At 53.1% G+C, this 14,368-nt stretch overlaps 1 long non-coding RNA gene across 1 annotated transcript; it reads left to right on the plus strand.

Moving 5' to 3' along the window:
* Positions 1 to 7,286: 7,286 nt before the first annotated feature.
* On the plus strand, positions 7,287 to 13,370 carry LOC111733444. Its single transcript, XR_002777993.1, has 3 exons — positions 7,287 to 10,669; positions 11,952 to 12,073; positions 12,938 to 13,370. It is a non-coding gene; the product is annotated as an uncharacterized LOC111733444 (long non-coding RNA).
* The last annotated feature ends 998 nt before the right edge of the window (positions 13,371 to 14,368 follow it).

The following is a 14,368-nucleotide window of genomic DNA, read 5'->3' on the forward strand; positions in this document are numbered from 1 at the left end:
TAAGTGGCTCTCTAATGGAAAGGGCCCTCATTGAAGGCCCCTTCCAAGGCAGGCTTTTTTTTTTTTTTTCCTTCCAATTGATAGCACAGCCACATATGAGGGGGATGACTGAGTGACAGGTAGAAAGTCCACTAAGAAACCACAGGAGAAGCTGTGGCTGTGAAGACTGGCAGTTCGTGGGAGAGGAGACGCGGAAGCACGCAATGCCCATTCCGGTACTCACAGGTCTAAAGGCAGCCGGGCGGCGTCGGCATAAACCCTTCACCCCGAAGAAGGCAAAACTCAAACCGCCTGGGAGTATCCAGTGAGGAGAAACCGGACAAGCAGCCGCAGGACGCTCAGCAGCAGGAACCCAGGGCGCCTCTGCAGGGTCTGAGCCACATCGGGGGGCTCGGGAAGAGGGCGGCCATCCGTCTGGACTGTGTCAGCGTGGCCGGGGTCTTTACGTAAAGAGCTGTGAGGTCAAGGGCACAGCTTCAGGTTTTCCCTTTTCGGTCAGGATGACTCTGAACTTCTGGCCCGCTCCAGGCTGCCGGGCAGCTAAGGACCTGCAAACAGTCACAATGGATGTGGGCCCAGGAGCTCTGTACCGATGGCTACCTTAGGTTTTTCGGGGTGCTCTGACTGTCCCGGGCATCCCTAAAAGGCACCACGCTTGTGATCCTCTGTGCCTGTTCAATGAAAATTAAACGTCTGGACTCTGAAAAGCAGTTTTCCGTGTACAATACGATGTAGCAGGAGCTTAATTTCTAAACAAAAGGTAAACAGGATGGTCTAATTTTGTTCCAGCAACATCAGAATCATAGCTAACCAGCAAGAGCCAGAACATTTAAGCAGTTGGGGGCCACACCCAAGCTCGGTTTACTGGTCTCCATGGTGCTGGTGTGTTGCTAGGTTTGGTAGCTCCCGCCTCCTGCTGTGGTCTGGTTCTGAGAGTTAGAGCTGTTGAGACAAACGTTCCAGAGACTGTAGCACGAAGCCGAGGGCAGACAGTGTGGCTCTCGGCCTCCCCATCAGCCAGAGGACTGACATGAAACCATTTTTCTAAGTCACAGTTACGTGTGTCTTCCACGGACGTGAATCACCAGCCATGTTGGTGACAGCAAAATAAACGTCTCTATGACTTCTGCAAACACCGAACCCACATTTTCGGTATCACTTTATGTGGATCCTTTTGACTAATGTCAAGAAACACTTCACGTTACAAAGTGGTTCACGAAACGATTCCCCAGACTTGCACAGCACCCTTCCGTTTATGAAGCTCTCCACCCCCACGGTGGGGCTCGCGAACTTGTGTGACTTGTCCACAGACGCCCGTCGGAAGAGCGAAGCCAGGCTTTTAACCCAAGTCCTCACTGAAGGTCCGAGGGCGTGGCGTCCCTTGCACAGCCTGACACAGGGTTGTCCCGCCCCCAACCCAGCCAGCCGGGGGTCCTCGCTGGGGACAGAGGCGACAGACAGGAGTGTCCTTAGCGGTGCCCCTGGGCTTAGCCTGGAGTGGACAATGTGTAGCTGCCCTTCCAGGAAGGTGGGGACACTGGCAGGAGCATCAGATGGAGGCACCAGCCCTGCCCGCCGTCCTCAGCGAAAGCTGTACCCCACAGTCAGCTGGCCCAGCTCGGGCCCACAGGGACCTTGGGCTGCGGGCCGGGATCCTGACCACTTCAGTGGACAGAAGCATCGGACCGTGAGGGGGCTGGGAGGCAGCCCGAGCTCCGTGCTGGCGTACAAACAGCCCTGGCCTGCTGAGCCCTCCCCCCGTGCAGGCCACGTCTCATCCTCACAGCTGCCCGTGCCCCGTGCTCCCTCCCCGCTCCTCCCCTCCTCCTAGAGCATGAGGGGGCTCGCCCCGAACGGGGGTGCCAGCTGGGGGGCACTTCGTAACTGATGACGGGTGGATGCTCATCCCAATAAAATGAGCGTGTTGACGGGCGATCGTTGACTCTCACCGACCGCTGTTCGGCCTTTTTGTAGTGATGGGGAGGGAAGCTCTTGGGAGCAGCATGTCAGGGACGACTGTCACTACTCGTTGTGCATAAGGACCCGGCACCCAGCAAGTCACCACCCTTCCTTTTTCCTGTTTTAAAGAAAACTCCCTCTGGCTTTTCCAAGGAAAGAGAAGAATGTGAGTTCTGCTTGCTCTGAAATGGGGGCAGGAAGCGGGGCAGGGGTGGGGGGTGTGTGTGTGTCCTGGGCACGTCACATCAGCACCGGGAGTTTCGACAGGTTTAAGGTGATGACGGACACGGCAGCACATGCACACACGTGAGAGATGAGAGTCTGAAGGAGAGAACCTTGGGACGCCCACATGCCACGAACGAGTAAGAGGCGTGTCAGGAACAAGCCAGGACAGACAGGGGAAGTCAGAGAAACAGAAAACAGTGGCGTCTCCTGGGAGCCGGCGCTTACGAAAGTCCCTGGAGGGCTGGCGTGGCCGTCGGGGGTGCAACGGGGCAGGTGGGGTGAGGAGAAGGGGCGAGAAAGCCTTTCCCTTGCAACCCGAAAAATACTGGCTGTTGTAGTCTGCTGTCGAAATGCTACAGCGAAGCATTTTGGGACACGCGGGGTAGGGGGCGTGGGTGGCCTTTCAGGATTCGGCCTGGTTCTGAGCTGCAGAGGGACGAGAAAACCTCAGAGGCCAGCCGAGGACAGATGACAAGAAGCACAGTCCTGGAGCAGGAACTATGGGCCGCGGGGCCGCGGGAGGGTGGGGGGCAACAGGGACAGAGACGGAAGGACCTGCCACCGAACTAAGTGCCTCTGGTCCAGCCAGGGCGATGCAGGACCCAAGCACGGAGCCCCAGAAAGCCCGATGCCGCCACCGGGTAAAATCTGATTCATATCTAAAAGAACTTCTAATCCTGGAAAACAAATGGACCCGTTTTCCCAATCTGTCCCTCAGAACTGGCTGTCCTTAAGGTCATAGAGACATCCCCCATAAAGCGTCACCAAGGAGGAGCCCACAAACACTTCCAACAAAGCATCTCGTAGAAAATCCAATTCTGCTTTTCACACACAGAATACTGCAAATGTCAACCGATTATTTTCTAAAAATATCGAGAACCAAAAAACTAAAATCCTTTCGTATTTCTCAGTCACATAGGAACATTCAGAAAAGTGCCCAAAGTCAACTTTATTGCAGAGAGAAAAAAAATCTACAGGTGCTCAGCAGCCAGCCCAGGCTTCTGTGGCTACGTAAGCGCAAGAAATCAGCCTAAAAACCCTGCTAACGACCTCACTATTGGGCAAGCACTTGAAACAAGCCCCTCCGGCTGTGCACGTGCACTGCCAACCTGATGCCTATCACTGACCTCTACTGTGGTTGCACATCCAGGAGGAGAGGCTTTGATCAGAGCGGGCAGCAGTATGGGAAAACAGGCTTTACTCTCCACAACTGTAGCAGGTAGAGACAGAACAACCCACTGAGAAGAAATGAATACATTGGAATAGAAAATGATGATCAAAAAATAAAAACAATGTTTTTTTCTAGATCTTCACCCATTTATTTGGCTTTGGCCTCAGTGATCCTGCCGATGAGTTGAACACTCTGGGAAGGACGGTCCCTCATCCCTAACAACGAGCTGTGAAATGAATCTTTACCCCGTGAGTGACAAATCCAGAAATCAACCAGGCTACAGACGTGACTGACAAGTGTCACATTCACAGGGAGGACGTGTGGGCGACACAGGACTTCAGAATCCGAATTTAAACAGTGCCCATAGCAAACAGAAATTTAAAGTTGCTTTAGATGAATTTAAAAAATCAGGCGCTCCCGCTAAGCGGCTTGTCTCGAAGGTGAGCTGACTCAGGCAGACATCTGTGAGCGACCTTCCTACCTAAGGAATAGAAATCCGAAAACAGCATGCCCAAAGTCATCTTCCTAAGAAAAGGAATTTTCCTAAGGGAAAGTGGAGACCATCGCACAGGTCAGCACAGCACGAAGCGCCCCGGCCCGCCCCGCTCTGCCCTCTGGCCCCCCGAGAAGCACAGCTCAAAGCACAGGCATCGAGTTTAGATTCCAGCAAACGCCAGAAGGTGACAAGCTCCGTCTTTATCACCAACTGGTCAGAACTGGATATCTTTACAGAAGACTTAGCACAGAACGTAAAAGCCTCACCTCTGAAAAATGGAGATTTTAGATGAACTTCAAGGCAAGTTTGAGGAAGAGCAAGGAACAGCAGTCTGGAGAGATGTTTGGCGTGAGAGCAGAAATTCTGGAATAACTGGAGATCAAATAGCCACTCCTGACCACGTCATCTCCGAGTCCCAGCGGAGAGGTCAATTAAAGGCACCTTCATCCCCGACCTCACCCGCAGCCTCGCCGGCCTCTGATTAATGGGAGGGCGTGGCTCGAGCCCACTGCGGCTTTCCAGAGGCTCCTTCCGACTTGGGGTTTGATTTTAGCGTCTCATGACACGGAAGACCCCTCCTCTCACCCGACTGCCGTGGAGGCGGCCGTGTTCAATGTGGCCGGGACATTATGGGGAAACCAAAATAAGCGCAGAGCAGGGCCCTTGACCTCAGCACTGTTGACACCTTGGTACCATGCCTCTGGGCCGTGGCGCCTGGCCTGTGACTCACAGGATGGTGAGCAGCACCCAGTTCTCTACATACCCGGTGCCAGCAGCACTCTGTACCCCAGTTGTCACAACCAAAAGTCTCTCCGGACGTTGCCAAATGTGCCCTGGGAGGCAAAATGGTCCCTGCTGAGAACGCCTGATCTGGAGGGACTTGTGCCCTCCTCCGAGGGGCCCGCACGGCAGAAGCAGGCTGACTCATCACCCTGTACAGGTACGCCGCGCCCCCAGAGACCGCGGGCCAGGGAGAGACCCTCCAACGCGTCATCTAACGTCCGCGGCCCACGTTTTGTCCAGCGAGAGCTCCAGAGCGAGCCCAGCTAGCGTCGTCAGGCAGAGCAGGCAGGTAGGCAGCCCACACTCAGGTAGCACGTGGGGCCACAGGGCGGGAAGGAGGCTCAGAGCCAGAGGGGCTGGGGGTGCCAAGGCCGAGCACGTGATCGTGGACGTGGGCTGGGAGGAAGGCCACTACGAGCGAGAAGGTCAGAGACCCGGGCTGTGCCTGCTGGCCCCCCAGGTGGCCCCGTTGAAAGGGGTGAGCGCTGAAGCAGGAAGGCTGCCAGGAGGCCACCTGCACAGCCCACACAGACAGCGCGGTCACAGCAGAGGTTTGGGAGGGGTTCTGGTCGGAGCCCCTGCTCCTTATTAGTCTGTCATTTAGAAGCGCCCTTGTGCCTTCTCCCGGCTTCCTGTGTCAAATGGGAGAGATGAAGCCACCAGACAGGATGTCCGGTGACTGCAGGAGCCCAGTCTGGCACGAGACGGGCCGTCAGTGAGAATCTGCAGCACAGTCTGTTATGCTAAAGTATACACATTACTTTTCCTGCAAAACAAGGGACGCAAGCATCACAGTTTATGTGCGGGTTGGGGGAGCCACAGGCGGAGTCTGGAGGCTTCATTAGCTTGGATCAGGTTTATGGCTTCAGCCGGCATTTCTGAGGCTCCTGGAGAGCGTCGCCCACTCCCAGGCAGCTGCCCCGCTTCGAGCCCCGATTCTGGCTCTGCCTCACTGCCGTTTGGGGTTCTTATTCTTGGACAAGTACAACTACAACTATATAGAAAGGGACACACGTCGACCAAGACTGGAAGGAAACGCAGTAAACAACAGACTCGCGCTATTGCAGGGCTGGAATTGTGGGCGTTTTCTTGCTTTTCAGACGACCCTGAGAACTCGCGAGAATGCTCCTCCCCGTCCGCAACAATACTCAGGTTAAGGAACCCGAACTTCATTCCGGAAGCAGCCGTAAATGACCCACTGGCAGGATTTAAACAGGAAGGTAAGATTTTGTTTGAACAAAGAACCTGCGGGCTACAAAAAAAGTTGAAAATCACCCTACTTAGCCTTCTCCAGAACTTTCTGGGCTGGTCTATTTATTCTTCCAGGTTAACTTTAGAGTTCACTTGTTAAATTTCAAATCACCCTTCTCCCCTAAACTGGGATTTTATTTGAATTACATGCTATTTATAAATTATCTGGGGATGGATTAACTCACATCTTTTGATCACTGAGTCTTCTCATTCAGAAACAAGGTAGCTCTCCATTTTTTAACCTGATATGTCCTTTGGTATAATGCTATAGTTTTCTTCATATACGTCCTGCTTTTTTCTTTTTTTTTTTAAGAAAGAAAATGCCTTTTCAAAAAGTTTTCAATGACAGTTGACATACAATATTATGTTAGTTTCAGGTGGTCCTTGCTTATTTCTTTATTCCTAAGTGCTACTTGGAATGAGATTTTACCTTTTTGCCATTATTTAAAAAAAAAAAAATCATCATTATGGGATATGGAAATGCTATGGATTTTTATCTAATCATCAGAAGCTATTTCCTGGAACTCTCAGTTTTAGGCTGATTTTTTTTTTTTTTTTTTGAATTAGAAAAAGACATAATCTGTAAGTCGCTACAAATTTCATCTCCTCCTTTCCAATAGTTACACTGCTGATTCTTTATCCTGTCTGGACATCATAATGTGACAGGTGTCTCTTCTTGAATTGGATACTCTACAATTAGGGAAATAACGAGACAGCAGCTTTGTGAGTTAGTGCTTGCTCTGTAATAATACAGGACAGGACCTGCGTGCGGCCTGTTCGAAATTAAATAGCATTAAAACCGCCTATAAAGTAAACAGAGAATCCAGTGTCAGTCACCTGATAAGGAAAATCAATTACAGGTCTCAGAAGAAGACTAACCTACAGGCTAGATCTAATTTTGACCAATAAAAGACAAACAGGCACAGAGCTGGAGGATGGATAGTCCTGAAGTCAGCGAGAGCGAATTCTTTCCTTCCCGTCAGGGTACAGTTGTTTTCTGCAGGGACAGGCACCGTGGGGGAATGACACTGGGCTCAGTGGCCAGGGCCAGCACCTCCGGGCGGAAACGCCACCTCTGCCTGAAACTTGCTCTTGGCCTCGGGCAAGTTACGCATCTTCTCTGCCTCATCTGTCAAACCCTATGTACTCGGTTCATACGGTTTATAAGGGTTAAATGAGCGACTATTCTAATCAGTATTCAAATAAGGAAAATGCTAACTGTAAGTGTAGTGAAGGTGTTTGGTCTAGAGCAGGGGTCCCCAACCCCCTGGGCCGTGGATCGGTTCCGGTCCGTGGCCTGTTAGGAACCGGGCCGCACAGCGGGAGCTGAGCGAAGCTTCATCTGTGTCTGCAGCCGCTCCCCAGCGCCGGCATCACCGCCTCAGCTCCGACTCAGATCACCAGGCATCAGATTCTCACAGGGGCACCGGTCCCTGATGCCACAAAGTTTGGGGACAGCTGGTCTACAGAATGCACATTCTTACAAAATAGTTCAAGGAGCATTTAATCTAAATCTCATGCATCCAGTCACCATTTACAACAGGACGTGGGAGTTAACTTTTATCCTCCACCAACGCGCCCCTCCCTATCTGCCTTCCTGCCCCTCCCGGCCCATGAGGCTCCGAGGCTCCGTCTGACTCTCTCTCTCTGCGGCCCCGGCTCCGAGCCCACAGCCTGTGCTGTGCAGGGGAGTGAGTGTGTAAGCTTGTTAAACTGTACAACCAAAATACAACTCGGAATTCTGGGTCCGGAGGCTCCAGGGGGAGTAACCCTATTACTTCTCTAGCACAAGAAGCCTGAACTTTGCGACAGTTACTTTCTGGCACCCAGTCACTTCCTGCTTGAGTTATGATCTAAATGGCCGGGCGTGAACTTCACCAGCCAGATAAGGAGGTATGACTGAGTCTCTGGAGAATGGCGTTAGGCAGTAGCCATCACGAGCTTCCCTTTTTGGGTGAAGAGACTCTCCTATGGGGTAGGTTTTTGAAAAAGAAGAAATTATCTGCCTGCGGCGAAGCAGCTGAGTATGAAAAAGACAAAAAGATTCAAAACTTCGAGCTCTAATAGTCTATGATTATTTAAATAGCTGTCCTACATTTCGAATAAAATATAGTAGAACCAGCTCTACCTCTTAGCATCTTTCCTCCGGCAGAAGGCAAAGGGGCGAGCGGCAGAGAGACAGAGAGCACAGTGACCTTACCCCTGGGGGGCGGTCAGGCTCCAGGGGCTGGCCCCAGGTGGCCACGGGCAGCATTTTCAAGCGCTCTGTGCCAGAGGCTTCATGTCCGCCTCTGAGCATCAGATGACAACGGGATGACAAAAGACGACTTCGTCACCTATTTTATCAATTTGTTAATCCCCATTAAAATTGCTAATAATTCATATTAAATATGAAAACCAATTTACTCTCTTATAAGTGGAAGCGACCCAAGTGTCCACGGATAGCTGAATGAATCAACAATGCGGTCTACCCACGCCATGGAACATTACTGGCCTTAAAAAGGGAGGAAATTCTGACACGTGCTACTGTGTGGCCCAAACTCTGAGAACATTGTGGAACGTGAAATAAGCCAGACACGAAAGGACACATACTGCATGACGCCACTCACGAAAGATGTCACGCTCGTAGAGACGGAAAGGGGAAGGGCAGGGCCCGGGGCTGGGGGACGGGGAGCGAGTGTTCAATGGGGACAGAGCTGCAGGTGGGGACGGTGAAAAGAACTGTGGGGAGGGATGGTGGTGGCCCTGTCACACCCTGGGACTGTGCTCGAGACGCCGCAGAGCTGTGCACTCGAAAATGGTTAAGATGGCAAATTTTATGTTACGTGTATTTTACCACCCTTTAAAAATATATATTAAAAAAAAAAATCCAGTTTACGCTTTAGTTTTTGCCACACCACAGAGGGAGGAAGAGACGAGACAGCGTGGACTTTTCCCCAGAGAGCAGGCGTGACATGGGCGAGGCCCAACCGTGTCACGAACCGGCCACACGAGAGATTAGGAACCTGCGTGGAAAGAAGCCTTCAGAGGAGGTACCACCAGGGGCATCTCTGGGTGAAGGCCGTCTCCCCACCACGAGCTCGCTACACCCGAACTTCCCAGCGATGGACGGAGCGAAGCCATCACGACCCGACGCGAATTTTCAGATGTCATCAGAAAAATAAGACGGCGAGAACTCAGAAGAGGGAGCTCTATGCTGAGAGCTGCTAATTTAATTAAAAAGAAAGAAAGGAAGGAAGGAAGGAAGGAAGGAAGGAAGGAGGGAGGGAGGGAGGGAAGGAGGGAGGGAGGAAGGAAGGAAGGGGAAAGGCAAGGGGCATCGGGCAAACGCTACTTGCATTAAGTATATACGTTTAAGTCATTTTACCATGAACTCTTATTGGAAAAGCAATGCACAGCAGTAAAAATTTATGTTAACCAAATCCATGGAGCCGGCAAGTAGAATAGTGATTGCCAGGGGCTGGGTGAGGGGCTGAGGAGGGAATGGAGCCTTGTCGTTTAGTGGGGACAGATCAATTTGGGATGATGAAAAAGTTCTGGGGACCAGGGTGGTGATGGTGTCACAGCAATGTGAATGTGCTTAATGCCACTCAGCGGTGCACCTAGCAAGGGTTAAGCGGCAGAGTCTGCTATGCAGAGTTTACCACAGTGAAAAACAGTTTATGTTAAAAGTTTCACAGCATAAGAAAAGGGCCAAGTCAACCTCGGGCACCCTGTCCGGCTGTAAAGATGGTACTTATGACGAGTATGTCATAGAATGCAAAACGCTCATGACAATGCTGAGCACACGAGCACGTATGTGAACCGGCCCCTCCCCGCCCCCAAATCTACGAACAAATAAACGACGACAAAGACTCCGAGGAAATCCGTCAAAATGGAGCCGCGGCCGTCCTCGCGTCATGACGAGCTGACAGATAAGACCGTTCCGATGTCCTCTCGGGGAGCATGTACTACTTTTAAAGGTGGAAAACAACACAAAGTTCATTTCCCTCCATCAGTTTATTTGAAAAGAAGGAAGAATGAAAAGAAAAACCTTCATGTTTTATGTCCCCGGAGGCTTTGGAAGCCAACAGAGGAAACTATAATTACCGGGGCGGCCACCGCTTCTGGTGCCCCCCTCCTTCTGTGGGATGGATGCCCCCCCGCCCCTCGCTTCTTCTCCCCTCCCCCTGTTCCCCCCCCAGGCTGCTGAGCCTGTGGCCGTTCTCAGAATAGTATTTTTAAATGCTTAAAGTATATAGAGTTACGAAGGAAATAGATTATTCTGAAATATACTATCAAAATTTATTTTTGAATTGTGATACACTGCATCAGAGACCAGTCAGGAAAAAAAGAAGCCATACCACTTATGCTAATAGAAGTAATTTGAGAGAGGGGACCCACCAAGGGGTGCTGGGTGACTGAGAAGGCAAAGGGCACTCAGGCGACACAGCGCTGATGAGACCCGGAACGAGCTGCTGCTGGGGGACCACGGGCTGGGCTATTGTTCCCCAGAGGCTGGAGGGTGGGGGACCCAGACCTCAGAGCACAGTGCCTCAGAAGCTCTGGCAGGGCTCCATGGCAGTGGGTTCTGAGCTTGTCAAAAGCACTAGGAACGGAACCACAGAACCAAATGCAGCTGCTGGGGTGAAGAGCCGTTGCTGGGGTGACGGTCCCAGAAACAGGAAGCAGACAGGGCGGAGCAGCTCCTTCTCCTCCTCCGCCCACCTCCCTCCAGTGTCCTGCCAGCAAGGCTCAGGTGACAGACAGCCGGGGCGCCGAGCTCCGCCCCGTCACAGGGCTGGGTAAGAAAGTGGGTTCGGGGAGGTGCCCTCTGAATCACCAGCCTCCCTGTGCCTCCTCTTAGTGCTGGGACACCAAGGGCTCACACCTACCAGACCCAGCTCCTGCATTTCCCCGGCTGTCTGCCACCTCTGTAAAGTGACTCGAAAGCATCTGGGATTTCTGTCAGTGACAGAGTCACGCCGACTTCTGGCACCACTGAAGTCTTTGGCCTACGTTCATAACTGGCGAGAGGCTGATTTAGTTTTCCATCCAATTTCAGGGACCACTTGAAATCTAACCAAGGGCCGCGGGGGCGGGGGCGGGGGGTGGTTCGAGGAGTCACGGTTAAGAATCCTCTGGGTTTTCAAGATGTCATGGACAGTTCTTCATCTTCCTTAACTTTTGCTTTAAAAAAAATCATGATTGATCATTGATACTAGAGGTTTTTATGCTTTGAAAGAGAAAACAATAATAATGCAAATTCATCCTTCTGTGCAGAGCTCTCATTCAACTGATGCTATCGACCACTCCTGCAAATTGTAAATTCTACGTTTGGCATTTTAGTGATCATAGTGTCCCTATTTCTGAATGCCACGGAAGATACATTGGCAAGGTTTGGCGAATCACTAAACCTTTATGAATTCGTTTTTCCTAATGTGTCCCAGATGCTTTCTTCAAACCTGTGAGCTCACGTCCTGGCCCCGCACTCACGGTGGGTGTGGGTGGGGGGCATCCTAAGGTCCCCGGCGGGCCATCAGAGCTTTCCCCTCACACCACTTGCTCCCTGGGCTCTGGCACCCCGCTCCGCTGTGACCCGGAGCACCAGTCTCTGCTTCTAATCCCGGCTTCTCCAACCGAGCTCGAGGCCACCTGCCTGTTGATGTCTCTACCTGGATGTCCCCAAGGCAGCGCAAACGGCACCAACCCAAACGTGACTCCCGCTGTGCCCCTGGAGTCTCGCCCCGCCCTGCACGTCCTCTCGCATGGGGACACCCCAACAGCGCCTCCCCGGGGCTTTGCTAACACCTCCGTGCCTGGGGTCCCTCATCTGTAAGGGGGAGGCCACAGCGGGACGGGCCTTAGTGCTGCGAGGGCCAGCAGCTGGCGCTGAGAGCCACCCCCACCTCGCTTCCCACTTCAGTTCATCGCCGAGGCGACTTCCTGCGTCAGTGGTACCCCAGGGCCGTTCCGCGGCCGCTGCGGGTATCAGGCCTCAGAACATCCCCCGGGTTATCCCGATAGCCCCCTGTCTGCGGCCCGCGGAGTCTCATTCCTTCACTCATTCGTTCGCTCCATCAACAGATGAGGGTCGGCGGCCTGCCCCACGCCGGACACCATGCCGACCGCGCTGCCCAGGCCTGGCAGGGGAAGGCTGGACCCGTGAGCAGTTGTAATTGTGACAAGTGCCGCGACAAGTACGCCAGGTGCGGGGGGCGCAGACGGAAAACGCGGCAGCGAGGAGGGAGCCCCACAGAGCAGGCGGAAGGCAGGCCTCTGCGCCGAGCGTTTGAAGGGCTGCCCTCTGCGAACGGGGCAGAGCCCGCCTCCTCCTGGGTGTCCGCCAAGCTCTCCTAGACGTGGCCCTGGCATGCCGCCACCCCGGCTCCCGGCCACCTCACAGAGCAGGGACGACAGAGCCTGTCACGCCTCCTGGTGGTGACTTCGAGACTTTCAAAGTGAATCCCCACAACGGCTTCTAAAAATTTAATGGTGTTTGTGGTAAAAAGGGGCCCAGCCCTGGGCTGAAGAGCTTAGCCGACCCTCGAGTCTACATCAGAGTTTTGCTTAACGGGGAGAGACGCCTCCTGGGGGGAGCACACACACAGGAACGCTGAAGCCAGCGTCCGAACACCTCCTCCACGTGCTGACGCGTTTCATGGTGCCCTGGGAGGAACCGAAAACGGCAGCTGTTCACTAAAGACGCTGAAAGTCAGTATTGTGTGGCTTCTCTACAGCAGTTCTTGAAAATACAAGACAAGTCACAGTGAGAAGTTTTGTTTTGAGCTTCAAGCTGGAGGTATTTAAAAACTCATACCGCCCATTTGTAGATAGTCATATAATGTTATTTCAATATATGATAAAGTGGTTATTCTTTTAGAATAACCAGGTGAGAAAACCAAATTTAGAACAAACTTAAACTTAGGTCAACAGGTTTTTAAGGGCAAGAAACAATTTCTGTTATGGGGGTGCAGAAAATTCTCTGCTCTCTGTTTTGAATAAGTAAATGATCATAAGGGATACCCAAGAATTCTTTCATCTTTCATATGTACTCAATTTTTATTTTTCAGACATTGAATTCTCACTGAACACGAACGTCTAACTCTTCTGCCCAAGAACATTTTCCATCTCTCTTAAGAAGTTCTATATCGTCTGCTGGATTCGAAAAGTCACGGAGGAGACACAAAATCAGGGGCGCTGACCCTTCTCTATAAATAGCATCTGTCAGTGACCGCAGGTGCCCAGACTGAGGCGGCTCGCTGTGTGCTGCCACGGAATTCTGGACACGCGAGGACTTCCAATGTCACTCCAATGTCATTAGTGCCACTTAGTTTAAGAGGTGCAGACACCAGGGGAGGAAAGAGCCACGAGCTCTTTCAAAAGGAAGACGTGCACACACGTGCACGCGCGCACGCACACACAGACACGCACAAACACGCGCATACACGCACACGCACACGTGCACACACATGCACACACAAGGCAACACACACGCACACACATGCACACAAGGCACACACGTGCACGTACAGACACATGCACACACATGTGCACACACACATTCACACAAACAGGCACACACGTGCACATGCACATGCACACGTGCATTCACACAGACACACACAGGCACACACATGCATGCACACACACATGCACACTCATGGCAAGCCAGAACGGACCATACTAAGGAGTGGGTACGGCCCACCCCCTCAGTTCCTCCAGAGGGGCCCCGGCCACGGGGACAGCGGCAAGGAGCTGCAGAGCCGCGCACCCCTCCCCCTCCGCCCCGCCCCGCCTGTCCCTCTGCACGTCTCACGTCGCTGCTCGAACACGGACACTCCACATGCTTCGGCATCGCAATGGTTCACCTGACTGGGAAGCGTCTCCCTTAAGCGTCCAATGGCAGCTGTGGGCCAGCGAGAGAGAATTGATTCTGTGCCGTCCTGGGTTCCTGACGTGCGACAAACGAATGAGCTTCCGTGGGACCAGGGGCTGTGCCTGGATTTGCCGTCACAGGTTGAGATTCGCATTTCAGACCCTTCACTGACTTGACGCGTCCGGGGCAGCGTGGGGAGGACACGTGTGCGGTGCAGGTTGGCACGCGGGCCCGCAGCCGCGTGCACGCTGACGCGGGTTCACTGCTCGTCACCTGAGGGGAACCTCTGCTGTCACGGCGATGCCGCCCCATGAGCCGGAAGGGGTTCCCTCGGCTCGGGATGCCAAGACCCTTTTGGCTCGACAGACCGGTTCTCCATGTGCAGACACGGTCGGCCTCGCTGGATGACGCGCGGGGGAACGGAGACCTCGGGGCGGGGGCCCCGGGGCTGCCCTCACCGCTGGCGGCGCCCCGTGCTGTGCACCCCGCCTCCGCTGCGCGCTCAAGGAAAACCTTTCTCCGGAGGCGGAGGCGGGTGACAGAAACGGGAGCCAACGCCCTGTGCCGGAGGCAGCCGCAGCCTGCGGGCTGGCCTTGGTGTCTCAGCACGACCCCGTTGAGAGAA

The sequence above is a fragment of the Pteropus vampyrus genome, unplaced genomic scaffold, assembly GCF_000151845.1.
Source record: "Pteropus vampyrus isolate Shadow unplaced genomic scaffold, Pvam_2.0 Scaffold567, whole genome shotgun sequence".
Taxonomy (NCBI): Eukaryota; Metazoa; Chordata; class Mammalia; order Chiroptera; family Pteropodidae; genus Pteropus; species Pteropus vampyrus.